Source organism: Rana temporaria, chromosome 9, assembly GCF_905171775.1.
Source record: "Rana temporaria chromosome 9, aRanTem1.1, whole genome shotgun sequence".
NCBI lineage: Eukaryota > Metazoa > Chordata > Amphibia > Anura > Ranidae > Rana > Rana temporaria.
In genome coordinates, this window is record NC_053497.1 from 58,312,011 (window position 1) to 58,337,686 (window position 25,676).

General features: G+C 44.5%; 1 protein-coding gene across 3 annotated transcripts in view; it reads right to left on the reverse strand.

Moving 5' to 3' along the window:
- The window catches only part of NKPD1 (NTPase KAP family P-loop domain containing 1), a 33,517-nt gene extending 15,240 nt beyond the window's left edge, over positions 1-18,277 (reverse strand). Inside the window, exon 1 of one of the 3 annotated variants that reach the window (XM_040323578.1) lies at positions 18,163-18,277. The gene's annotated coding sequence lies outside the window, so the exon portion shown is untranslated. Of the gene's footprint in view, positions 1-18,151 lie in introns of all 3 variants that reach the window. The other 2 variants (XM_040323580.1, XM_040323579.1) reach the window with 2 other exon arrangements.
- Positions 18,278-25,676: the final 7,399 nt, after the last annotated feature.

Consider the following 25,676-nt stretch of genomic DNA (forward strand, 5'->3'; position numbering starts at 1 on the left):
CCAAGTGACAATGTTTCCTGGAACTATGCAGGCACCATTAAATGGGAGGTCAATCAGCCACAGCTCAAGGAATCATTGTCAAGCTCTAGAGGAGCCCTAGAGTTCTACAGAGCCCTGGCAGAGACTGGCTGACTTAGACAATATCCACTTTTGGACCACCCCATAGTGTGCACCGGCGGCCCGTGCAGAAAAAAAGACGTCACCCACTGTGATTGTACACAGCATTGTGTGTCAGCAAGTCCCAGCCACTGATTCATGGCCAGGACCTCCTGATCAGCTGTGTCTATTTAGAGTCCAGATCCCTGTTTTGACAAACAACACAGGGCTCTGTACAGAGGGAATGATCTCTCTGTTTCTTATCCCTGCAATGCAGGAATAAGAAACAAAGAGATATGTTAGCAAAAGCAGCACATATTTCACATTGCTAGGCACACATTTAACTCCTTGATCGTCCTATATGTTAACCCCTTCCCAGTCAGTGTCATTAGTACAGTGACAGTGTATAGTATTATCACCGATCAATTTATTAATGTCGCTGTTGATGTCAGTGGCAGTTTGTCAGTTCCCCCCAGCATCAGTTAGTGTCAGATTTTCCGCCGCACTATCGCAGTGATCACTGCCATTAGTAGTGAAACATTTTTTTCCCAATCTAAATATACCATAATTTGGCATCGAGAGGGGGGGCTGAAGGGGGCTATAGCCCCGATTGGGTCCCCAAAAATCCCCAGGTCTCAGGCATTCATAACTGTATTATTAGCCCCGAGCCGCCGTTTACAAAGAGACTGTCTCTGACTCACTCAGCACAGAGTGCGGCCGAGTGACATACACAAAGTCCCAGGTCCTGGACCCGACAGCGCCTATACTGGACATTACACTAGTCCAATGCCGCCACTGTGGGACATGTGACATCCATTATAGGCCTTGCTGGATCCAGAAGGCGGGAGTGACACTGCACGTGTGCGAGTGGTGGGTAGAAGTTGGAGCTCCGTGCTCGCTCTGGATCTGAGTAGGCCCAGGCCAGGCAGAAGGTGGGAGTGACACTGCGCCTGTGGCCACTCTGGGTGGGAGATCCGACCGTTGACCACACTCTTGATCTGTCTGTTGGCTGTGAGCCGCCTAGAGAGAGCAGAAGGTGGGAGTGACACTTGGCCCGTGGCCAAGCCAGGTGGAATATCCAACCATGCTCTTGATCTGTGTAGTACTACTAGGCCCAGCCAGCAGCCCAGGGTCAGAACAGTAGGTGGGAGTGACACACACTGCTCTGCCCTGCGCACTAGCACATCGGTAACTTTATGCAGCAGTATAGATGCACAAACAATTTGAAGCCTGAAAATGCAGACAACCAGAAAATTATTATTTTTTTCAACTGTATTGCTTTTGTCTTTATAATAGAATTTTATGTGGAAGTGAAATGTACAAGAATCAACATTTAAGATTTTTTATTTGAATGGTACCCCCACAAACCTCAACAGTGCATGCAAACATGCAACATAACAGGTAATAAACACTACAATAGATTGCTTCGGGCTTGGTGTGCATGGGCTCTAAGTATTTTTCCTATCTTTCAATATAATTAAAAAACATAAAAACTAAAAGATAAAATAATTTAAATGTATAATTTACAGATAATAATGCGCAAAATTGTAAAGTAGGAAATGGTATTTTACTTTAAAATGTGGGAGGGGTATTTAAATTTACCTTCGGGCTGAAGACCCCGGTCTTTTTCCCACCTAGCCACACCCCTGGCTATAAGCAATCAATATGCACTTATAGGGATTTTTTTTTTTTTACCTAAGACATGTAGCAGAATACCTTTTGTTCAAAATGTATGAAGAAATTCGATTTTTAAAAATGTTTTATTGGATATGTTTTTATAACAGAAAGAAAAAAATTTTTTTACATTTTCGTTTTTTGTCACTTATTTCGCAAAAAATAAAAAACCCAGTGCTGATCAAATGCCACCAATAGAAAGCACTGTTTGTGTGAAAAAATTATATACATTTTTGTTTGGGTACAGTGTTGCACGACTGCACAATTAACCACTTAAGGACCGGACCAATATGCTGCTAAATGACCCAAGGGGTTTTTACAATTCGGCACTGCGTCGTTTTAACAGACAATTGCGCGGTCGTGCGACGTGGATCCCAAACAAAATTGGCGTCCTTTTTTCCCCACAAATAGAGCTTTCTTTTGGTGGTATTTGATCACGGTATTTGATCTGCGGTTTTTATTTTTTGCGCTATAAACAAAAATAGAGCGACAACTTTGAAAAAAATGCAATATTATTTACTTTTTGCTATAATAAATATCCCCCAAAAACATATATAAATGTTTTTTTTCCTCAGTTTAGGCCGATACGTATTCTTCTACCTATTTTTGGTAAAAAAAATCGCAATAAGCGTTTATCGATTGGTTTTGCGCAAAATTTATAGCGTTTACAAAATAGGGGATAGTTTTATTATTTTTTTTTTTTTTACTACTAATGGCGGCGATCAGCGATTTTTTTCGTGACTGCGACATTATGGTGGACACTTCGGACAATTTTGACACATTTTTGGGACCATTGTCATTTTCACAGCAAAAAATGCATTTAAATTGCATTGTTTATTGTGAAAATGATAGTTGCAGTTTGGGAGTTAACCACAGGGGGCGCTGTAGGAGTTAGGGTTCACCTAGTGTTTGTTTACAACTGTAGGGGGGTGTGGCTGTAGGACTGACGTCATTAATCGAGTCTCCCTATAAAAGGGATCACTTGATCGATGCAGCCGCCACAGTGAAGCACGGGGAAGCCGTGTTTACATACGGCTCTCTCCGTTCTTCAGCTCCAGGGAGCAATCGCGACGGAGCGGCTATAAACGAATAGCCGCGCCGTCGCCCTGGATTGCTCCCCGCAGGAATCCGACCGCCGCATGTAGAGGGGGGGGGTCCCGATCGGACCCTCGTCTAGGCAGGGACGTACAGGTACGCCAATGTGCCTGTACGTGCCATTCTGCCGACGTATATCTACATGCGGCGGTCGGGAAGTGGTTAACAGGTAAATCAGCGCAGTGCTAAATAGCAAAAAATGGCCTGGTCCTGAAGGGGGTAAAACTTTCTGGAGCTGAAGTGGATATACACAGTATGGTATAGCGTAATTAGAAATTTAGCAACTTAAAGGAGAAGTTTAGCCTGAGCTTGTTTGGCTGGACTTCTCCTATGGGTCACAGGAGTGCAATTTGTTCACTCCTGTGCCCCGTTTTCAGCAGAGAGTGGACTGAAGACCTCTCTTTGCTGACGTCACCAATATCAGTCCAGGCACCGCATCATCCCGACTCTGGGAGTCTGGATCCGCCAGGCTGAGACGGCCCCCCACAGCTCAGTGCTCCAATGAGCGTGGAGGAGCAGAGCAAGAGAGCTACTGATAGACAGGCAGCAGCTCTCCACTCGGAGAGGTGAGAGAACCGAGTCATCGGACCGAAGAAAGAGGAAATTGCACAGTGACCAATATTGCCTTGGAAAAACATAAAGCAGCATAAACTACAGTTACAGAAGGTAATTCAAAGGTAAGTGGCAACAAAATTGTAAAGCACATAATATCTGACTACAACTTAGGACAACACAACTCGTGGAGGTTGATTCTGAATGAATCTGCATTGGAAATTAGATTACCTGATGATTTTGTGCCAACTGCTTCCACGTGTGCTGGCAAATGGCAATTATGTATGCATGCTGACTTTGCGTATTTAATTAATTAAGATTCTAGAATAACTTCATAATTGTGCATTAATCATAGCAACATCTTTGTATAATGTGTAACATGTTTTCGACCAATTAGCCAAACCTTTTTTTTCCCTGTAGAATAATATTTGGGTGTGCCAATCCCTGCTCTTTTCATTACTGTAGTTTCAGTTTGCAGTATAATGAACTGGTAAGTGTACTTCAAGTCCTCTACTTGTTCACTATGTAAAAACAAATGAAATAAATCGATATGAACAAAGTATGGAGGCTGCCTCTTTTATAGAAGCTAGTTGCCTGGCGGTGTCTGGTGTCATTACTTTTGAGCCATATACCTAGAACAAGCATTGATTTCAGAATTCCTTATCTGTATGGGTCAAAGACTCAACTCCTGTAATTTCAATAATTATGATCACCTGCTTTTGTATGGGACTTATGTTAAATTTAGGGGAAACATTTACAAATTTTATAAAAAAGAAAAAAGAAAAATTGAAACATGAGTATTTCAATGAAAAGGTTGCCACTCTGGAATGGCAAAGGACCATTTTCAGGGAACTGTTAAATATTTTTTTTAGTGGGTCCAAATTAAACTCGTATGCTTTTATAAATATTAAAGCAGAAGTAAACCGCCAGCAATTTTTTTCCTTTTTTTTTTTTTACATCTGTCCCTGATATGTCCGAAACCGACATGCTTTTGATGTGAAAATCTGGAGATTTTAGCTGCCCTGCCTCTGCACTGCCTTCTGGCATGGTGGCCATCTGTAAGCCCGGGGGCCCCATAATCTTCTATTGCCCGGGGGCCCCGTGAGTTGTCAGTCCGCCCCTGAACACAGTCCCTACCATTCAGACTCAGTCCGCAAAGGACATCGTGAAATAAACAGCTATTTCAATTATTTCTTCAGAGCAGAAAAAATAGGAGTCTGCTACTGCTACTGATCATCCAGAGGGGATTATTTTCTTTCTCAACAAAAGTCGGGTTAACCAGGGTATACATAGACTGAAAAACGGCCAGATCAGCAGGAACCAGCTGAATTTCATTCTGTGTGTACCCCTGTCTGTTCAACATAGGTTGTCTCTTTACATATGTTGGACTTGATTGACTTGTGTCTTTTTTCAACCTCACCTACTATGTAACTATGTAACAGAAGCTGGTCCAATGTCAAACAATCCTGATGGGAATCAGCATTCAATCAACGCTAGCAGCCAATGGCTGCAGCACTGATCAGTGTATTCTGACAGTAGGGGAGTCCCCACTGTCATAATACAATAGGGCAGCAGGAAAGATCCCTGTGTCCACATCGCGTGGATGTGGGAATCTGTGATTTTTTTATGTTCATTACGCTGGTTGAACAGTGGATGTGGGAATCTGTGGGGTTTTTTTCTGTTAATTCCACTGGTTGAACAGTGCATGTGGGAATCTGTGATTTTTTTTCTGTTCATTCCCGCTGGTTAAACAGTGATCAAACTCAAGGGGTTGATTTACTAAAACTGGAGAGTGCAAAATCTGGTGCAGCTGTGCATGGTAGCCAATCAGCTTCGAACTTCAGATTATTCAATTAAAGCCTCGTACACACGATCGGAAAGCGTCAGACCTTTGTCCGAAGGGCATTGGCCAGGAACTTGTCTTGCATACAAACGGCACACAATTGTCGACCAACAAACACGAACGTTGTGACGTACTACGTGGTTTTTCAGCTCTTTAGTGTCACCCTTTGGGTACCTTCTGCTAATGTTGTGTGGGGCGGATCCAGGGGGGGCAAGAAATTTGTTGACGGGCGGGTGAGAGAGCAGGTGTCTCTGCAAGCGGCTCCGCGGATGGGCGAGAGCGGACTGCTATGTGGGTGGTACGAGAGCGGGCGGCTCTGCGCCACGGGCGGGTGAGAGAGCAGGCGGGGCCGGGTGGCGTGGTTTGCGGGCGGTCGGCGCAGTCTGTGCCCTGTGGGTGGGTGGGCCGGTTTGCCGGGTGGCTCAGTGTGTGTGTGTGGGGGTGGGTCAGACTGAGAAAGCAGGCTCTGTGTGAGAGTGCAGCTGGCCAACCAGCTTAGCCAGGGAGGGGCGGGGGAGCAGAGAGATGAGATCATCTCTTACAGCCCTACATTCCTGCAGTAACTTCTGCCCTCACTGTCCAGGCAGCGTGGGCAGCAGAGAGATTACATCATCTCTCTGCTGCCTGACTCTGGGACAGCAAGAGACAAGCAAAACACCAACTTAGCAGTCAAGTGACAATCTGCAAGGTATGGCAGGTGACGTGGCAAGGGACAATCCACAAGGTGTGGCAGGTGACGTGGCAAAGTGACAATCCGCAAGGTGTGGCAGTTGACGTGGCAAGTGACGATCCGCAACGTGTGGCAGGTGACGTGGCAAGTGACAATCCGCAAATTGTGGCAGGTGACGTGCCAAGTGACAATCCACAAGGTATGGCAGGTGATGTGACAAGTAAAAATCTGCAACGTGTGGCAGGTGACATGGCAAGTAACAGTCTGCAAATTGTGGCAGGTGACGTGCCAAGTGACAATCAACAGGTGATGTGGCAAGTGACAATCTGCATCTGGTGGCAGGCAAGTGACAAGTCGCAATGTGTGGCAAGTGACAATCCGCAACATAAGGCAGGTGACATGGTAAGTGACAATTTGCATCTGGTGGCAGGCGATGGTGGCAAGTGACACGCCCAGGTCTCCCACTGATTCTGCATTATGGTGAGTTGAACCATTTCATTTTATATCACAATGTAATAATAGAAATAATGCACTTCAATCACCCTGACACCATATCAACCATGGTGCCGTTATGATTGAAGCACCAACACCAGCCATTCCCCCGACAAATTGCCCACAAAAAAAAGTATTTTCTGGCAGTGCCCCTCCCGAGACTAGACTCCGGATCCGCCCCTGTGAGCATTGCTTCCGAGCATGCGTGTTTTTACTTTGGACTTTTGTCTGACGGACTTGTGTACACACGCTCGGAAAATCCAACAACAGAACGTTGTCCGCGGAAATTTTTAAAGCCTGCCATCCAACATTTGTCTACAGAAAATCCGACAACAATTGTCCGACGGAGCGTGCAAATGGTAAAATTTTAGGCTGTCTGTTAACACACAAATCCCGTCGTAAAAAATCGAATCGTGTGTATGAGGCTTTGAACAAAAAACCTGGAGCTGCACCAAATTTTACACTCTCCAGTTTTTGTAAATCAACCCTAAGCTAAGTAATTTACAAACCAAAAGGGACCAAGAAAGATACATTTTTACAGTTAACATATCTACAGGCCTGTCGCTACCAGGCAGGCAAACCAAGCAATTGCTTGGGGCCCCGAGCTGGCCTGGGCCCCAAGCAGGTCCTTGCCGCCCTTGCCGAGCTTATTATTTGCTGCAGCCGCCTGAGCGCTCTATAGAGCGCCTGCAGCATTGCTGCCTCGAGTCGTCACTTCCCCTTCTCTGTAGCGTGGCCGAGCTCCTCTTCCTTCCTCCTGTCAGTCCGGACTCCGGCCGGGTACCGTGTGGTACAGGAGATTCAGTTTCCTGTTCCCGGCCCAACTGACAGGAAGTGCTCACTTCCTGTCAGTCCGGCCGGCAACAGGAAACTGAATCTCCTGCCGCACGGTACGGACCCGGTAGGAATGGGGGGCCCGGGGGGTGTAAAAAGAACATAGGAAGGGGGGCACGGGGGAGTAAAAAAAACATGGGGGGCTTTTTTGTGCGTGCGGGGGGGGGGGGGGTGTTAGAGGGCCTCCATGTCCATTTTGCTTGGGGCCCCCAAATTCCTTCAAACGGCCCTGCATATCTAAATGGATTCTGAAAACATCCCTAGGAGAAGCAGGAAGTGCTGGACTGCAGAGAGGAATGTCTGTACAGTCCCTGATTACAATAAAGAAACCAGATTTGTTTCTGTTACCTAATCTCCTCTTTAATTGTCTCGCCATCTCCTCCCATTCTAAAGTTTGTCTATGAGTAGGTAAATTAATGTAACAAGTCATCTTAACGGAAAAAATAAAAATATCTGTAATCACCTAATTATACACTTGTCTCAAAACAAATCCTCTTACACCTCCACTACGTAATTATTTCCTCCTTTAAGCTATTTTGGTTACAACTTTACTGAGTAGTAATTATAACAGCATAGTCATTGTACTTGTAGAATAAAAGCCTTTACTGGCAGTTGCCACCTCTCAGCCCAACGATGAAGGCAATAAAGAGCAAACAGAACTACGCATTTCGGTGTCACTACTTTATGTACCCAATAGGTGTGCTCCTTTTAGTTGTTCAATTAGTGTTAAAACGGAGGTCCACACAATTTTTTTTTTTAAAAGCCAGCAGCTACAAATACTGCAGCTGGCGACTTTTAATAAATGGACACTTACCTGTCCAGCGCGCCCGCAATTTTCGGCAGCTGAGGCCGAGCAATCGCTTGTCTCTTGGCTGCCCCCGCCACCATCCTCGTTGAGGGAATCAGGAAGTGAAGCGTTGCGGCTTCACTGCCCAGTTCCCTACTGCGCATGCACGAGCGGCGCAGCCCATCCTCACTGGTCCCCGCTGTCTCTTGGGACCAGTGTGTTTTCCAGAAGACAGCGGGGGGGGGGGGGGTGTGAATCCCGCAGGAGTCTATTCCCAGAAGTGGGTGCAAATACCTGTATTCAGGGCTTTTTTTCTCAGACAATAGGTGCAGGAACTCCCCTTTTCCGAGGCACTTGTTTTCTCTGCCCCAACTCACCTCCGAACAACGTCCCTTGGTTACATCCCATACCCACGTCCCAGTACCGCCCTTTTAGACAATACAGAACCAAGTATCATTTTGTTGTGCTAAGTAATTTGTATGGAATTCGGTTTTCCCTTCAGCCAGCAACAATAGATCCCCCTAACAATGTACCACCCACAACAAAATCCCCCCCCCCCTAGCAACAATAGATTCCCGGCAGCATCAACAGATCTCCGCACAGCCAGCATTAAAGCGGTGGTTCACCCTAAATAACAAGTTTCTACCATTAAATCCAGCATACTAGCGTGAGCTACAGTATGCCTTTATTTTATTTTTTGGCGCCGTACTCACAGTTTAATCCCGTAGTGAAGTTTCAGACTCCCCGCGGGGAATGGGCGTTCCTATGCAGAGGGAAGATGATTGACGGCCAGCTATGGCGCGTCACGCTTCCCGAAAATAGCCGGAGTAGGTCTCGGCTCTTCACGGCTTTATACGGCGCCTGCGCACAGACTAGGAGCTGACTGCGCAGGCGCCGTGAAGAGCCAAGTCCTATTTCAGCTATTTTCAGGAAGCGTGACATGCCATAGCCGGCCGTCAATCATCTTCCCTCTGCATAGGAACGCCCATTCCCCCGCGGGGAGTCTGAAACTTCACTACGGGATTAAACTGTGAGTACGGCGCCAAAAAATAAAATAAAGGCATACTGTAGCTTGCGCTAGTATGCTTGATGGCATGCTATAAAAAAAAAAAAATTTTTAGGCTGGACCCCCGCTTTAACCCTCCTGGCGGTGTTCCCGAGTCTGACTCGGGGTTACATTTCTGTGCTGCGATCGGTAACCCCGAGTCAGACTCGGGCTCGCCTCGCAGCATCCACAGACAGTGTTTACTTACCTTGTGCCTGGATCCAGCGATGCCACCGCGCTGTGTGAGCGAGCGGGACCTCGCTCGATTCACACAGCGTCCTCCTGTGCCGCCGATCTCCGTTCCCTGCGACGTTACGACGCATGGGAGCGGAGAATGGCGCCAAATTCAAAAACGGAAACAAACACAATACACACAGTATACTGTAATCTTATAGATTACAGTACTGTATGTAAAAAATACATACCCCCCTTGTCTCTAGTGGTCTGCCCAGTGCCCTACATGTACTTTTATATAATAAAAACTGTCTCCCTGCAAACTGTAGATTGTCCATAGCAACCAAAAGTGTCTTTTTATGTCAAAAATGGTTTTAGATCAGCTAGAAAACAGCGATAATAAATTATAATCACTTGCAGAATTGTGCGATAGCGATTTGTGGGGAAATCCGTCATAAAAAAATAAAAGTAATGACAGCGACACTTCTGCAACTGAGCACATTTCAGTGATTTTGAGTTGATTACATTATTGAATAATTTTTATTATAATTATATTATTATTTGTTATAATTATTTATAATTATTTATTATATTATAATTTATAATTTTGTTTTTAAAAAAAATGTCATACCCGGGATGCCTACAAGACTCTTGTTTGGTCAGATTTAAGTGAGTTATTCCTAAAAATTACAGGCCTACAGTATAAAACGCCAAATTTCCTTGCAAATAATGGTACCGCTTTCAGCACCTTTTTTCTGAAAGAATCATACCGCCAGGGAGGTTAATAGACTCTCTGGCAGCCATCAACAATAGACCCATCCCCCAACAGTAGATCTTCTTCAGCAACCATAGACCCCCCTGCAAAAATAGATCCCCTCCAGCTAGAATAGATCCACCAGCAGTGAGCATCAATACCCTGCAGCACACCCCAGTACCCCTTGACATTACATACAGTCAGTCCAGGAGGTGCCGGAACTGCTTTCGCTGTCAATCACAGCGGATGACGCGGCGCGCCGGGGGGCGGGGCCGAGTGTTACAGTCAGCGGCTATGGCCGCCGCTGTATCACGGGAGCGCGCTCGCAAAAGCTTTCCACCATGCGAGGGAGCTCGCATGAACGTGAAAAGCTTTTGCGAGGAGGAGCAGAGACAGCCGCCGAGGGACCCCAGAAGACAGGGATCCGGGTCACTCTGTGCAAAACGAACTGCACATCGGAGGTAAGTATAACATGTTTGTTATTTTTAAACCAAAAAAATCTTGCCTTTAGTGTCCCTTTAAGCTAGTGCATTGTTGGTTCACTTAATGTTTTTTTCTTTGTTTTCTTTGTGTGAATTTCTCACTTCCTGTTCCTCCTCAGTAAGCTGTTCTGGCTGACTAACCCCCTGCCAGATGATATGGGCAAGCTTGCTGAGGAGAAATAGGAAGTGAGAAATTCACACAAAGAAAAAAAACATTTAGAAGTGTTAACAACACCCCAAATGCAGGTCATAAAAGCAGTGTGTTTGCCTGCACCAGATTGTATGGTACAAAACTACCATGTGATCCGGTTGCAGTGCATTACCAAAGTATGCAGTACTTTTGGCGCGGTGCGGTGTGCTGTGATTTCAGCCTATTCAAAATGCATGAGATGGAATCGCACTGCACAGAACTGCATGCCAAGCTAAACTCTGGGCTTGGCTATACCAGTCACAAAGGGGTAGGCTGCGTACACACGACCGAGAAACTCGACGGGCAAAACACATCGTTTTGCTCGTCGAGTTCCTTGTTCGGCTGTCAAAAAACTCGTCGAGCCAAATGTTCCCATTGCCCAACGAGGAAATAGAGAACATGCTCTCTTTTTGGCTCGACGAGTTTCCCGACGGGTTTCTCGGCGAAAAGTGTACACACGTCCGGTTTTCTCGGCAGAATACGTCTCCCATCGAGTTTCTTGCTGAATTCTGCCGAGAAAACCGGTCGTGTGTACGGGGCCTTAGTCTATAGTAAGGAATAAACAAATAAGTAGTTATCTTACTCAGAGCCAGGGGGAGACAGGCCATTGCATAGGCACATTTTACAGGAGTCTGCATGAATTGGGGTCTCTTAGGCCCTGTACACACGAGCAGATATGTCCGATGAAAACGGTCCGTGGACCGTTTTCATCGGACATGTCTGCTGGGAGCATTTGGTCTGATGTGTGTACACACCATCAGACCAAATTCCCCGCGGACAGAAAACGCGGTGATGTGGCGGCGACGTGGCAGCGATGATGACGCGGCGACGTGCGCGAACCAGGAAGTTCAATGCTTCCACGCATGCGTTGAATCACTTCGACGCATGCAGGGGATTTCGGTCCGATGGTTAGGTCTACTAACCATCGGACATGTCCGACGGACAGGTTTCCACCGGACAAGTTTTTTAGCATGCTAAGAAACTTTTGTCCGCTGGAAACCTTTCCGCTAGGCCGGAAAAATGTCCGCTAGGCCCTACACACGGTCGGACATGTCCGCGGAAACTGGTCCGTGGACCAGTTTCAGCGGACATGTTCGGTCGTGTGTACGAGGCCTTAAAGGGATTGTAAAGGATCGTTTTTTATTTTCTAAATAGGTTCCTTTAAGCTAGTGCATTGTTGGTTCACTTACCTTTTCCTTCGATTTCCATTCTAAATGTTTTTTTTCTTTGTGTGAATTTCTCACTTCCTGTTTCTCCTCAGTAAGTTTTCCCCCATCATCTGGCTGGGGGTTAGTCAGCCAGAACAGCTTACTGAGGAAATTCAGACAAAGAAGACAAAGAATAAATTAGGGCTGCGGAAATTAACGATTAATTGGTCGATTAATCGTTAATTTCTTTGGTCGATTAAAATTATTTTGATCGATGACGATCCGCGGAGTGAGCTCCGCGGTCTCGCCCATAGGAAAGGCCGCGGCTTCGGCCTAGCTCCGGAGCCGCGGCGCGCTGACGTCATCATCACCTGCCCGCCTGCTTGTATCTTCTTCCCTTGCGCACGTGTGTCCATCGGCTACTCTGCAGATGGGTCTGCCTGCCTGATAGTCAGGTAAGAAAGGACAACCATCTGTGTGTGGTAACATTATGGGGCAGATGTATATATTCCTGGAGTATGGGGACAGATGTGTATATTAAAGCATGGGGGCAGATGCTGTAATGTACACATCTGCCCCCATGCTGTAATGTACACATCTGCCCCCATGCTGTAATGTACACATCTGCCCCCATGCTGTAATGTACACATCTGCCCCCATGCTGTAATATACACATCTGCCCCCATACTGCAAGAATATACACATCTGCCCCCATGCTGTAATGTACACATGGGGGCAGATGTGTATATTCTTGCAGTATGGGAGGCAGATGTGTATATTACAGCATGGAGGCAGATGCTGTAATGTACACATCTGCCCCCATGCTGTAATGTACACATCTGCCCCCATGCTGTAATGTACACATCTGCCCCCATGCTGTAATGTACACATCTGCCCCATGCTGTAATGTACACATCTGCCCCCAAACTGCAAGAATATACACATCTGCCCCCATGCTGTAATGTACACATCTGCCACACAACTACTTTTAGCTGATCTCCTTGCATTGCAACTCTGCATTAGCCACTGGTAAATGTGGTGGGGGCAGTATGGGGGGCAGATGTGTATATTCTTGCAGTATGGGGGCAGATGTGTATATTACAGCATGGGGTCAGATGCGTACATTACAGCATGGGGGCAGATGTGTATATTACAGCATGGGGGCAGATGCTGTAATATACACATCTGCCCCCATACTGCAAGAATATACACATCTGCCCCCATACTGCCCCCACCACATTTACCAGTGGCTAATGCAGAGTTGCAATGCAAGGAGATCAGCTAAAAGTAGTTGTATCTGTATGTGCGTTAATTAATCGAAATTAGTCGATTAATCGATTAAAAAAAAACACGATTAATCGAACACAAAAATTTTAATCAGTCACAGCCCTAGAATAAATACATTTAGAAGGGAAATCGAAGGAAAGGGTAAGTGAACCAACAATGCACTAGCTTAAAGCGGAGGTTCCGCGGTTTCTCGACATTTTCGTTTTATGTGCAATGCATAGTGATACAGATATGAATGTAACACTCACTTGTTAGCCGCTTGTAATAGCATCGCTTCGTTTTCCGTCAGAAAGAAGAACTTTTAAGAATTTCATCCAGGGGTTTTCCATCTTGCTTGTAGGCATTGTGAAGCCCACAAGCAAAGACTTCCTGGAAGCGGTGATGCGATGCTCCCATCATGCACCGCAGAATATCGCGCATGCGCTGTGTTGACGGCGAGCAGCACGAGCTTCGCCGTCAACACTTCCTCATTACCATAGCAACGGGTGACGTCGGTTTAGATACCCGCGAGATAGCGCGAGAATACAGTTATTGCTAGTTCAGATCGTCTCCTGGGAATCTTGACACGTAACTCCCAGGAGACATTGCGCACAGCTCCCATCACACACTGGGCCGTCAGGGAAAAGGAGCGACACGCCCACTCCCGCGGGGAACAATACCCGGAAGCGAGCTGAAATAAATCAGAATCAAGGTAATCATAGACCTCCTGCAGTTCTTATTAATATAAAGTTCAGATTGAGGGTGAACCTCCGCTTTAAAGGAACCTATTTAGAAAATAAAAAACAAACCTTTTCAACCCCTTTAACCGCTTGCCAACCAGCCGCCGGCTGTGCGAGATCACGTAATATTATGTCATCTCGCGAATCAGCCAATAGGGGCGCGTGCTCGCCCCTGGTCCCGACGCGACGCACGATTACCGCCGGGCACCCGCGAGCGCTCGTTACAGAGCGAGAACCGGAAGCTGTGGGCCAGATTCACAAAGGAGATATGACGGAGTATCTGAGATACTCCGTCGTATCTCTCAGAGTATTTATGCGACTGATTCATAGAATCAGTTACGCATAGATAGCCTTAAGATCCGACAGGTGTAATTGTTTCACACTGTCGGATCTTAGGATGCAGTACCGCGGCCGCCGCTGGTGGGAGTTTGCGTCGTAAACCAGCGTCGGGTATGCAAATTAGGAGTTACGGCGATCCACGACGGTTTTTCGCGTTCGCTACGTCGCTGCTAGTCTAGTTTCCCGTCGCAAATTTAGTCGTCGTTTTGGGTGCCCTAACTTTACACAGCACACGTATGTGCTGTATAAAGTATGGCCGTCGTTCCCGCGTCAAAATTAAAAAATTCACGTCGTTTGCGTAAGACGTCCGGGAATACGGAAGTACGCTACGCATGTCGCCATTCGAAAAAATTACGTCAGTTCGCGCAAAGCACAGCGGGAATTTCAGAACGGAGCATGCGCAGTAGGTCCGGCGCAGGAGCGCGCCTAATTTAAATGGTACACACCCCTTTAAATTACGCGGGCTTACGCCGGAGGCCACCAGCGTAGGTTTTCATTGCAAGTGCTTTGTGAATCAGGCACTTGCGATGAAAACTTGCGGCAGTGTAACGTATCTACGATACGTTACGCCGCCGCACTTCTACGTGAATCTGGCCCTGTGTGTGTAAACACACAGCTCCCGGTCCTGTCAGGGGGAGAAATGCCCGATCGTCTGTTCATACAATGTATGAACAGCGATCAGTCATTTCCCCAAGTCAGTCCCACCCCCCCTTCAGTTAGAACACACCTAGGGAACATAATTAACCCTTTCCTCGCCCCCCTAGTGTTAACCCCTTCCCTGCCAGTGGCATTTTTATAGTAATCAATGCATTTTTATAGCACTGATCGCTATACAAATGCCAATGGTCCCAAAAATGTGTCAAAAGTGTCCAAAGTGTCCGCCATAAGGTCGCAGTACCGATAAAAATCGCTGATCGCCGCCATTACTAGTAAAAAAATTTATATTAATAAAAATGCCATAAAACTATGCCCTATTTTGTAGACGCTATAACTTTTGCACAAACCAATCAATAATTTTTAATGAAAAATATCTAGAAGAATATGTATCGGCCTAAACTGAGGAAAAAAAAATTTTTTTTTATATATTTTTGGGGATATTTATTACAGCAAAAAGTAAAAAATATTCATTTTGTTTTCAAAATTGTCGCTCTATTTTTGTTTATAGAGCAAAAAATAAAAACCGCAGAGGTGATCAAATACCACCAAAAGAAAGCTCTATTTGTGGGAAAAAAAGGACGCCAATTTTGTTTGGGAGCCATGTCGCACGTTCGCGCAATTGTCAGTTAAAGCGACGCAGTGCCGAATCGCAAAAATTGGCCCGGTTATTGACCAGCAATATGGTCCGGGGCTGAAGTGTTTAAGATATTTATTCAAACAATTGCAATAGCAAAGTTCAGACCATTCAGAAGTTGTGAACAATATATAACCAAAATGTCCTTCTGAGAAAAAAAACAGCCCTTCCTGTTTATTGGGTCCCATGCCTCCAACAGTCATATACATGTAAAATAATTCGCAAAAATGTGTGTATGTTGTATGTGTGTGGCTACTCCTACTCCTCCTCTGCAAGTTCCAGCTGTTGATGGTGGGGGAAATATAGGCAAACAGTAGCAGGGTTTATGTTACTGGTTTAGGAGGGCAGCTAATCTTCATGCTGGCATTATCACAGCTTCAAAGACACAATTGTTAATAGGTTACATTAGGAGCCATTAAGGCCATTCCCAGCAATTGAGGAAAGGTTAGAATCTCTGTTATGTTTGTATTGCTACGTGTGCCCCTATTAGGGAAATTTTCCCTCACTTCCTGTCCTAGTGACAAAAAAATACATTTAGGTTTTAACAGCTCTGCTTTTAGGCACTCTAGAAAGTTTTTGTTTGGACCAGAGTTGATTGAGAAAGAGGGTGGGGGGTCCTTGAACACTGTGAAATTTGTATCTATCCAATAGTGTTATAGAAGCATATGTTCTGTCAAGGATTTAAAAAAACACGTTTAACCTTCCGACTTGCCTAACATATATGATAGTAGGGAGGGTAGTGCTGCGCTAATGGGTGGTGGATGGGTGGGTGTATGGACAAGTGGGGGAAAGGAATGGAAGATGGTATAACTGAAAGTGGGAACAGTGTAACCAAAATAGCATAAACAAAAAACTGATCAGTGAACAATACTGGTGCAAATCATATAACTCCACACATTTCTCTTAATGTGATAAAATGAAATAAGGTATTGGATAGTGCAAAAAACAGTAATATGTGTATAACACAACACCCGAATAACTGTGATGGGTAACAGTATTAAACTGGTGATAAAAAGTCCATAGACAAGGCTTGAGCTGTGTCAGCCAAAATATATATGGATAATAATTAAACAGTCCAAAAAATAGGAAAAAGTGCTGGTGTAGGTCCGCAGTGTGAGGTGGAAGAAGGATGGGTATCCAGTGATCCTTTTAAGGTGAATAAGGGTGTCCCCTTACCTTACTGCTGTAAGGTAACAGCATATAGATCCAACCACCAGATGGGCTTTTATCCAGAAACGATAGATCCTCCTTGGAAATCTCGTCCCGGATTGATGAGTATCACACCCCAAAGAAAATAAAGCATCGATAGTGTGATATCGTTTAAAATTTTAATTCTCGTAAAAAGTATAAACAAGGGTACTCACATTGTTAAAAATACAATAAGGCATGTAAGAAAGGAGAGCAGTCTGTCGTCAACGTCGCCAGTCTGTAGAGCCTACTGAGAGGTATCGGAGGTGACGTTGGCGACAGACTGCTCTCCTTTCTTACATGCCTTATTGTATTTTTAACAATGTGAGTACCCTTGTTTATACTTTTTACGAGAATTAAAATTTTAAACGATATCACACTATCGATGCTTTATTTTCTTTGGGGTGTGATACTCATCAATCCGGGACGAGATTTCCAAGGAGGATCTATCGTTTCTGGATAAAAGCCCATCTGGTGGTTGGATCTATATGCTGTTACCTTACAGCAGTAAGGTAAGGGGACACCCTTATTCACCTTAAAAGGATCACTGGATACCCATCCTTCTTCCACCTCACACTGCGGACCTACACCAGCACTTTTTCCTATTTTTTGGACTGTTTAATTATTATCCATATATATTTTGGCTGACACAGCTCAAGCCTTGTCTATGGACTTTTTATCACCAGTTTAATACTGTTACCCATCACAGTTATTCGGGTGTTGTGTTATACACATATTACTGTTTTTTGCACTATCCAATACCTTATTTCATTTTATCACATTAAGAGAAATGTGTGGAGTTATATGATTTGCACCAGTATTGTTCACTGATCAGTTTTTTGTTTATGCTATTTTGGTTACACTGTTCCCACTTTCAGTTATACCATCTTCCATTCCTTTCCCCCACTTGTCCATACACCCACCCATCCACCACCCATTAGCGCAGCACTACCCTCCCTACTATCAAGTATTTATGGTTTGATACACCTTTCAGTGCCGCAGCTGTACCCTTACCCCTCCCCACTTCCCTCCCCCCCCTCTTCCCCTCTCCCCTGATAAGCGCGGTAATATTCACTTTTTTCATTGCCTAACATATAGTTGTCACCATGTAAAGCCTAGTATACATGGGCCAAATGTCGGGTGACATCGGGCAGTTAAAAAAAAAACGGCCAACATTCGACCCTTGTGTATGGCAGCCGGTCCAACAAAAGTCAGCTGTTTGGCCGGCTTCTGTTGGACAACCATGCTGGAAAACCAGCAGCCGACCGGCTCCCGATCGGTGCTCTCATGGCTGAGAGAGCTAACCGGAGTGTTCAAGCGGGGGACTGTTCCCCTGTCAGAACACTCAGCAGGGGAGATCTCTGTACTAACATCAGATCATTAGTCTAGCGCTTCATTCAACTAAAGCTTAGTGAGTTCTAGGCTTTAGTATATTCTTCACTAGTACAAGGATGGTACCTATGCGTAGAAGGAATATTTAAAGCTACATACCTAATACATACCTCTTATGCTTCGGTGTGTAGGACCATTTCCAATATCAACGATGCTTCTTACTACGTATTCCTTCCAACAGGCAGCAGTTCAATGTGTGGATTAGTGTATGTGATGTCTACGTTCAGCTTGTAAACATTTATAGGAAAACATCCCTAACCCATTACAACACTCCACCCTGTGACCCGTGACGCTATCCCAATGGCTTGCTCACTCCTTGGCTTACAACATTGAGAAGCTGCTCAGCTGGTTCATCCTGTCCATGAATATTATACTGTAAATACTTAAAACTATACTCATATATAATATCCTAAATGAGAAATATTAGAAATTGTAGAGTTGATAAATTACAGTAAGTGAATTTAATATAGCAGTGAAATGGTAATGATTATATGCACAATAAAGCGCTAGAGTGACCAATCAGAGTGCAGGTTATTGTAGTCAGATCCAGTAGATCCATTCTGAGTCAATGCGATTCAGCTAAGGGCTAGTTCACACCAGAATGCTGTACGGGAAACGCGCAGTCCGTGTGCATTTCCCGCACCATGGTGATTACACTGTCCTTGCGATCTGCATGTGGGTGGCAGTGTATGGTTAATGGCACCCCAAATGCAGATGCAAGAAGCAGTGTATTTTCAGGCACCAAATTGCACGGTAGTACAGTACCATGTGGTTTGGTGCAGTGCGTTTTTCAAAGTAGTGCAAGCACTACTGTTTCCATGGTCTGGTGTGTTCTGCAGCCTATTTATTGAACAGGCTCAAAGATGCACCACACTGGAAAGTGTGGAAATGCATACCACATGACCGTGCAATCCCAGTGTGAACCAGCCTTAAGAGAGGGCTCTGGACAGTGGCGGCTGGTGTTGCATTTTTTTGCACCTGGAAAGGGACCCCGCGAACATTTTAGAACACATGACACCTGTCACAGATATACTCCTCCCCAGCATGCCTTACGAGGAAGAAACTTCTCTAATTGGTTGCTGGGGAAAACTTGCTCTGCCAGAATCCCTCTGGCGCCAACTTCTGGCCAGGGATGATATTGCATCCCTGGACCACAGACTGACCCAGCGGACATTTCCGGAATGACAGAAGTCACAGAAATGTAAACAATTAGTGAATGGGAGCAAGGTAACTCTCCCATTCCACACTAACTTTAGTGTAGTGCCTATACTGAAAGTAGGGGGGCGCTACATAGTGCAGTCTGATTTCAGTGATTGGCAACAGGCTGCCTTATTTAAACATCTCAGCACCACGGTGTCTTTGCTGTCTGATCTGCAGCTCATACCTGTTCCTGTGAATTCCTGCACCTACCAACCTGCATCCTGTTTCCTGCTGCACCAGCTGAACTGACAAGACCAAAGCTAAACCAGGCACCCATACATCCCAGGCTCTTGTGGCCACTTTTGCAACACAGGTGGCCCTTGACCCGGGGTTGTACAAGAAAGCCTTCCCACTGCACATCAGGCTCATCCGGCAGGTATGTAACAACAGCAGAAGAGATCAGTGTACTAATGTCAATTAGTTAATACAGTGACTCCTCCTGAGCTACCAGTGTTTTTTTCGTTCAGCCCTGCTGGGTTGAACGAAACAAAAAACTACTGGTGTGTTTTAGGCTTTAGACTCAATTTTAATTAGGTTTGGTCAAACTTTGTAGATTAACCAGGGCGGAATATTATTGATTACTTTGCATCAATCAACAGCACTGAGATAACTTGTTTATGAATATGATCATGTTTTGATTGATCCGTTTATGAGAAAATATTTGGTGGAAACAGAGATGTTATTGATAACTTACGATCGTGTTAAAGTCTATTTCTTTTAAAGTGACAGCTATAGTTATATACTAATTTTCATCGCATTTATTATGGCGCAGTGGTGGGATCAATGGTATAGGTGGGTTTTAACTTTAGATCCTGTGGATTGGAATTTAAATTATTGATCGAAGTCCACTTCCCTATGTTTGGCAAATCAATTGAATGAGGGGGAGCGGAGGACCAATCCCAAAGGTCGGGGGAGAGACTACAATCCACCAGACAGGAGAGAGGAGAAATGGAGACCATGGTACCCCGTGGCACCTCCCCAACCATATATAGGGAAGGACAGAAGAGAAAGACACGAGGATGTAGATGAGGGAAAATGAAAAGAGAAACTTAATTGAAGGAATTTTTAATCTAAGCGACATCATATTTTTGGAAGATGAGCTAAGATTTTTGGAATTGGGCCTTAAATTTGCCCCTTATAGAAAGTTTAACAAATTCATTGTTTTTATAAACTTTCAGAAATTTATAAGGAAATTTTATATTAAAAAGTTTTATGCTAAAGGTAATGTACCAGTGAAAGTATAGAGGAATATCAATATACCTTTCTAAAAAATAATTCTGTTTTTAACCCTAAAATAGCCAATAATAATTTTGTGGAGGAATTTAAATCAATGGTAGAGCAGGATCTAGAAAAATTGAGTATCCACCCTATTAGGCGCAAAAAAGTTATCCAAAGAGGTTTGTAACAGTTGGAAAAGAGGAAAAAAATAGAGTAATTAGATCAGCTGATTGGGGGGGGGGGGGTCCTGGTCATTCTCAACAAGACTGATTAATTAGAGGAATTAAATAGATTGGTAGAAGACAAAGAGACCTATGAGGAATTAAAAGGGAATACAACCTGTAACGGCTACCCACTGGTAGTGAGGGGTATCGGCCGTTGGAGACGTCCTTTTTGCTGACAAGTTATGATATGCAGGTACCGCCGGTATATCCCATCGAACGCCCTTCCAAGAAACGAGACGTGCTACGTTTGGAGGGTCAAGCAGACTGACTTTATTTGCCATATTTCACCCGCTTAAATCTGGTTACAACTGTTACAAGAACAATGACAGTTTCCGCCCTCCCCTTTTCCCAGTAGGGGGCTTCAACACAGACCCCCTGAAACAATGACATCTCCTTGAATTAATCACTTGACCAGTTTCTAGACGCTTCGGCACCTCACCCCACTTAACATTTCCTGGCCAGGCACATAGAATTCAATTAACCTTTAAAACAATTATCACTCACACATAATCCCCATCAGCATACACCTCACAGGGGGCTGTTTACCTGCACACAAAAGAAGAGTTCATTATCTATGCGAAGAGTACATTAGCATTCAACAATGAAAAGAAACTTGTCCAATTAACCCTTTGAGCTCAGAATACAATGCGGTACCTCCACTTGTGACAAGCCATGCAGTTCCTTGTAGTCCCCCTGCACGAAGATTATAACTGTCTCGGCAGCATGCCTATGTCCGTTACACAACCAACAAATATAAGGCCAAATTTAGGAGATTCATCCTAAAGAAATAATAAACAAAAAGGAGGAAAGATATTTAATACCAGATGCACCGAAAGTTCCTGTCATTTATCAGCTACCCAAAGTGCACAAAAATCCACTTAGACCTCCGGGCCGACCTATAATTGGTGGAGTTGACTTACTTTTCTCTAGGTTGGGGGAATATCTTTTTTACAACCTCTCACTCAGAAATGTCCAGTCAAGTATAGCAAAGATCTTATAGAACAAATAAAACCCATGGAAGTTGAAAACAATTATATTCTGCCCAGTGTAGATGTTAATTCATTATACATTAATATCCAACAGCACCATGCATTAGAAGCAGCCAGATTGGCCCTGGGGAAGACTGACATCAATTACAAAAAGAAGGAGTTTCTATTACAGGCACTTGATTTGGCAATGAGCCATAATTTTTTTCTCGCATGAGAAAAAGTATTATAGACAGAAAAAGGATGTAGCCATGGGGGCTAAATATGCCCCTTCTGTGGCAAACCTTTTCATGATCCAGTGGGAAAAGGAAGCTATGATAAAACATACCAGAAATCAAGTTCTAGAAAATATATATAAATGATATCCTAATTGTGTGGGCAGGATCACAGGAATCATTTTGTAATTTTCTTAAAGTGATGGAGGATAATTCATATGGCATCTCGTTTTCTGAAACTTATGTCTACTTCATGGATCTTGTCATATACAAAGAGAATGGAAAATTACTAAGCCAGACATTTTTTTAACATGTGGACAGAAATGGATATATTCCATTGGGAAGTTGTCACCATCCAAGATGGCTAGGTGGTATTCCCAAAAGCCATAAACTAAGGGTGAGAATGAATTGTGATGAGAGAGAGGATTATGATGCACAGGCTGAAACAATTTTAGAACGATTCTATGAAAAGGATTAAAATGTAAAAGATCTAAATGAACCAAAGAAACAATAAAATATATAGATAGGGAGCATTTATTTAATTTATTTTATGACAGGTTACACCAGACAGTACAAACAGTTTGAAAAAATAATTAGAGAACAGTGGCTTCTGTTATTGAAGGATAGAGAGTTAACAGTTAAACCACAGTTTATTTATACCCTACAGTTGAAGTTGGCACATAATGTTATTAATCCCCAAAAACGTCCATTACTATTTTAGATCAAACTGTTTTTTTTTAGCTGTGGGAAAATGTGTGATTTGTAGAACCTCTAAGCATAGTAGGAGGAAAATCATGTCTTTTGAGTCATACTCTTAGAGGAGATCTTTTGAGATTAAGAAATTGCGGAACCACACATGTCACCTATTTGCTGTCCTGTCCTTGTGGTCTCCAATATGTAGCAAGAACCATAAGGAGGCTGGGGATAAGATTTAAGGGAGCATGTCAATAAAATTAAAAAGGGTTTTAAGCATCATAGTTTGTCCAATAATTTTAGACTATTCCACAATAAAGACCCAAGGGGGTTGACCTTTTGTGGAATCAATAAGGTAGAGGCGCACTGGAAAGGATCCAATCTCAAAAAGGGCATTTCTCAAAATTAAACCCAATGGATCCTAAGACTTGGTACTATGAGTCCATTTGGCTTGAACACAGAACTTGATTTTAATTGGAATTGGTTGCTTTTCATAGGCTAACGAGAGAGGAGGCACACAGTGATACCACATATGTGTATGTTATTTGTTGTATGTAATCGTAATAGGGCCCAGAAGCAGGAGTGCACAGTTTGCTTTTTTATTCTACCTAAAACACTTGTCTCCTATCTTTGACCCTAACCTTAACCCTAACCTTAACCCTGACATGGATCAAACCCTGATCTAACTTTTTGATCTTTATTTTTTATTATAATTTTTTATGTACTTTTTGTGTTTACAATTTGAAAAAAAATAAATAAATACAGTTTGTTATGAGCATCTACTTCAGTTATATTTACTCCTACTTCTGTTGCTAAGCATACCTGTTGTGGGGTCTACTTCCAGAAATGCATTATAGCTTTGTGGGTGCAAAGTTTAGGGACACATGTTAGCATTTGGCTCAGATTTTAGACATGGCACAAACATTGGCGACCTATGTGTACAAATAAGGCACTTATCAGTCATCTAAGCTATAAGTGTTATTTGAACCTACAGCTATATAAGATCCATCATCCTTAGGTTCCTACCATGTAACAGTATTGGTGATTACATCTGGCAGAGGGAAAGGGAGAGTAAAAAATTTGCACATAGTGGGCCGGATTCAGATACATTTGTGTATCTCTCCAGCCGGCGTAACTTATCTCAGATACGTTACGCCGCCGTAATTTAGGGCGCAAGTTCCGTATTCAGAAAGAACTTGCACCCTATGTTACGGCGGCGTAACGTATCTGGTCTGGCGTAAGCCCGCGTAATTCAAATGGGGATGTTGGGGGCGTGTTTTCTTTAAATTGTACTTGACCCCGCGTTTTTGACTTTTTTTTGGAACGGCGCATGCGCCGTCCGTAAAATATCCCAGTGTGCATTGCGCCAAAGTACGCCGCAAGGACGTATCGGCGTGAACGTAAATGACGTCCAGCCCTATTCGCAAACGACTTGCGCAAACAACGTAAAATTTTCAAAATTCGACGCGGGAACGACGGCCATACTTAACATAGGATACTCCGCACATACCCCTTGTGACGGTATCGGTATGATATCCCCGTCAACGTTCCCTTCTTCCCATAACGAAAATCACCCCAATATTCCACGAGGAGGGATATCCCTGGAATCGCCCAGAAAGCCACACATGAGACCAGCTTACTGCTTGAACAACACAGACTTTAATGTTATAACACACAGCTTATATGTCATTTCCAAAACTGTTACAATGACAAATCTCCGCCCCCCTCACACTGGGGCTTCCATACAGATGAGTAGGTAGACACGACGGGGCCGATGCTGAAACACATTTTCTTTAGACAATGACATCAATGACGCTGAGCACTAGCTGTACTGAATACATCAACCAGACCGCTCGACCCCGCATATAGAGAGATAATTACCACAATGAAGCAATCAGAATAATTAACACAAGCCACTTAAACCCAGCTCTCCTTCACACAACACAATAGATCAATTAACCTTTAGAAATAGTGAGGGGACATTAGCACATCAATAACCTGGCTAGCAGGGAGCAGTAAACTGAGACATATAGGCAAATGTATCACACCCCTCATATAGCAGGGGTAACTTTACGCCGGAAAAATCCGAACGCAAACGACGTAAAAAAAAAGCGCCGGGCGTTTGTTCATTTCTGAATCGGCGTAAATACTAATTTGCATATTCCTTGCGTAAACATACGGAAGCGCCACCTAGTGGACAGCCAGAAAATGCAGCCTAAGATACTTACACCTGTCGGATCTTAGGGATATCTATGCGGAACTGATTCTCTGAATCAGGCGCATAGATACGACCTCCCGCATTTAGAGATACAACGGCGTTGTCATGGTCTTACCTCTCTCCTGTCTCCTTCGTTTGACATGTGCTGGCGGCCATCTTGGTTTCTGGGACTCTTGTAGCCTCCCACCCTGCGGCTCCTCCTTCCCACTGGGAGGAGCTGGATGCCTGGCTCACATATATAGCAGCTCTGTGGCTTCAGTTCCTTGCTTGGTCCTCCTGTGTTCACATGCTTCTAAGACTGCTGCTGCTTCTGGTTCCGATCCTGGCTTCGTCTGACTTCCCTGCTGGTTCCTGATCCTGGCTTCGTCTGACTTCCCTGCTGGTTCCTGATCCTGGCTTCGTCCGACTACCCTTCTGGTTCCTGACCTCTGGCTTCGCAAGACTCTGTTTAACCATCCGTTTGGACTTTTGCTTTATAGCTTGATTTTCAATAAAGCCTTCTTATTTTCACTTATCTCTTGTTGTACGTCTGGTTCATGGTTCCGTGACATTAGGACCAAGCCATGAATTTTGACGGTACAGGGCCATCCTCGCTACCCACGCTGGTTGCCAGACTTGATCAGCAGGATTACCTGTTGGGTCAGTTCGCCGTGGCGTTGCAAACCCTGCTTGAACGCACGGCTCATTTCGCTCCCGTTGCCGATGGGTCGGTTGTCGCTCCTGGGCCCGCTCCTACTGCCGCTCCGGTTGTTGCGCCAGAGTCTACCCCGACACCTGTTGTTGCGCCTGCGGTGTTTCGGGGTATGACCGGTTCTGCCCCCCTTCCACAGCGATTTGGGGGAGAGCCAACTCAGTGCCGAGGTTTCCTTA